The sequence below is a fragment of the Oncorhynchus masou genome, unplaced genomic scaffold, assembly GCF_036934945.1.
Source record: "Oncorhynchus masou masou isolate Uvic2021 unplaced genomic scaffold, UVic_Omas_1.1 unplaced_scaffold_2167, whole genome shotgun sequence".
NCBI classification, from domain to species: Eukaryota; Metazoa; Chordata; class Actinopteri; order Salmoniformes; family Salmonidae; genus Oncorhynchus; species Oncorhynchus masou.
Genome location: NW_027008644.1, coordinates 73719 through 77252, shown reverse-complemented (window position 1 = coordinate 77252; position 3534 = coordinate 73719).

Here is a 3534-nt window from a genome sequence, read left to right as displayed (position 1 = left end):
ACTACCCCACCACATTGTCTCTATATGGGCCCACTACCCCACCACAGTGCCTCTATATGGGCCCACTACCCCACCACAGTGCCTCTATATGGGCCCACTACCCCACCACAGTGTCTCTATATGGGCCCACTACCCCACCACAGTGTCTCTATATGGGCCCACTACCCCACCACAGTGCCTCTATATGGGCCCACTACCCCACCACATTGTCTCTATATGGGCCCACTACCCCACCACAGTGCCTCTATATGGGCCCACTACCCCACCACAGTGTCTCTATATGGGCCCACTTCCCCACCACAGTGCCTATATATGGGCCCACTACCCCACCACAGTGTCTCTAAATGGGCCCACTACCCCACCACAGTGTCTCTATATGGGCCTACTACCCCACCACAGTGTCTCTATATGGGCCCATTGCCCCACCACAGAGCCTCTATATGGGCCTACTACACCACCACAGTGTCTCTATGGGCCCATTGCCCCACCACAGTGCCTCTATATGGGCCCACTACCCCACCACAGTGCCTCTATATGGGCCCACTACCCCACCACAGTGTCTCTATGTTCCCACTACCCCACCACAGTGCCTCTATATGGGCCCACTACCCCACCACAGTGCCTCTATATGGGCCCACTACCCCACCACAGTGCCTCTATATGGGCCCACTACCCCACCACATTGTCTCTATATGGGCCCACTACCCCACCACAGTGCCTCTATATGGGCCCACTACCCCACCACAGTTCCTCTATATGGGCCCACTACCCCACCACAGTGCCTCTATATTGGCCCACTACCCCACCACATTGTCTCTATATGGGCCCACTACCCCCACCACAGTGCCTCTATATGGGCCCACTACCCCACCACAGTGCCTCTATATGGGCCCACTACCCCACCACATTGTCTCTATATGGGCCCACTACCCCACCACAGTGCCTCTATATGGGCCCACTACCCCACCACAGTGCCTCTATATGGGCCCACTACCGCACCACAGTGTCTCTATATGGGCCCACTACCCCACCACAGTGTCTCTATATGGGCCCACTACCCCACCACAGTGCCTCTATATGGGCCCACTACCCCACCACATTGTCTCTATATGGGCCCACTACCCCACCACAGTGCCTCTATATGGGCCCACTACCCCACCACAGTGTCTCTATATGGGCCCACTACCCCACCACAGTGCCTCTATATGGGCCCACTACCCCACCACATTGTCTCTATATGGGCCCACTACCCCACCACAGTGCCTCTATATGGGCCCACTACCCCACCACATTGTCTCTATATGGGCCCACTACCCCACCACATTGTCTCTATATGGGCCCACTACCCCACCACAGTGCCTCTATATGGGCCCACTACCCCACCACAGTGCCTCTATATGGGCCCACTACCCCACCACAGTGTCTCTATATGGGCCCACTACCCCACCACATTGTCTCTATATGGGCCCACTACCCCACCACAGTGCCTCTATATGGGCCCACTACCCCACCACAGTGCCTCTATATGGGCCCACTACCCCACCACAGTGTCTCTATATGGGCCCACTACCCCACCACAGTGCCTCTATATGGGCCCACTACCCCACCACAGTGCCTCTATATGGGCCCACTACCCCACCACAGTGCCTCTATATGGGCCCACTACCCCACCACAGTGCCTCTATATGGGCCCACTGCCCCACCACAGTGTCTCTATATGGGCCCACTATCCCACCACAGTGTCTCTATATGGGCCTACTACCCCACCACAGTGTCTCTAAATGGGCCCACTACCCCACCACAGTGTCTCTATATGGGCCTACTACCCCACCACAGTGTCTCTATATGGGCCCATTGCCCCACCACAGAGCCTCTATATGGGCCTACTACACCACCACAGTGTCTCTATGGGCCCATTGCCCCACCACAGTGCCTCTATATGGGCCCACTACCCCACCACAGTGCCTCTATATGGGCCCACTACCCCACCACAGTGTCTCTATGTTCCCACTACCCCACCACAGTGCCTCTATATGGGCCCACTACCCCACCACAGTGCCTCTATATGGGCCCACTACCCCACCACATTGTCTCTATATGGGCCCACTACCCCACCACAGTGCCTCTATATGGGCCCACTACCCCACCACAGTGTCTCTATATGGGCCCACTACCCCACCACAGTGCCTCTATATGGGCCCACTACCCCACCACAGTGTCTCTATATGGGCCCACTACCCCACCACAGTGCCTCTATATGGGCCCACTATCCCACCACATTGTCTCTATATGGGCCCACTACCCCACCACATTGTCTCTATATGGGCCTACTACCCCACCACAGTGTCTCTATGGGCCCATTGCCCCACCACAGTGCCTCTATATGGGCCCACTACCCCACCACAGTGTCTCTATGTTCCCACTATCCCACCACAGTGCCTCTATATGGGCCCACTACCCCACCACAGTGTCTCTATATGGGCCCACTACCCCACCACAGTGTCTCTATATGGGCCCACTACCCCACCACAGTGCCTCTATATGGGCCCACTACCCCACCACATTGTCTCTATATGGGCCCACTACCCCACCACAGTGCCTCTATATGGGCCCACTACCCCACCACAGTGTCTCTATATGGGCCCACTACCCCACCACAGTGCCTCTATATGGGCCCACTACCCCACCACATTGTCTCTATATGGGCCCACTACCCCACCACAGTGCCTCTATATGGGCCCACTACCCCACCACATTGTCTCTATATGGGCCCACTACCCCACCACATTGTCTCTATATGGGCCCACTACCCCACCCAGTGCCTCTATATGGGCCCACTACCCCACCACAGTGCCTCTATATGGGCCCACTACCCCACCACAGTGTCTCTATATGGGCCCACTACCCCACCACATTGTCTCTATATGGGCCCACTACCCCACCACAGTGCCTCTATATGGGCCCACTACCCCACCACAGTGTCTCTATATGGGCCCACTACCCCACCACAGTGTCTCTATATGGGCCCACTACCCCACCACAGTGCCTCTATATGGGCCCACTACCCCACCACAGTGTCTCTATATGGGCCCACTACCCCACCACAGTGTGTCTCTCCCACTACCCCATGTCTCTATATGGGCCACTACCCCACCACAGTGTCTCTCCCATTGCCCCATCTATATGGGCCTACTACACCACCACAGTGTCTCTATGGGCCCCACCACAGTGCCTCTATATGGGCCCACTACCCCACCACAGTGCCTCTATATGGGCCCACTACCCCACCACAGTGTTCTCTATCTATGGGCCCACTACCCCACCACAGTGCCTCTATATGGGCCCATGGTCTCTATATGCCCACTACCCCACCACAGTGCCTCTATATGGGCCCACTACCCCACCACAGTGTCTCTATATGGGCCCACTACCCCACCACAGTGCCTCTATATGGGCCCACTACCCCACCACAGTGTCTCTATATGGGCCCACTACCCCACCACAGTGCCTCTATATGGGCCCACTATCCCACCA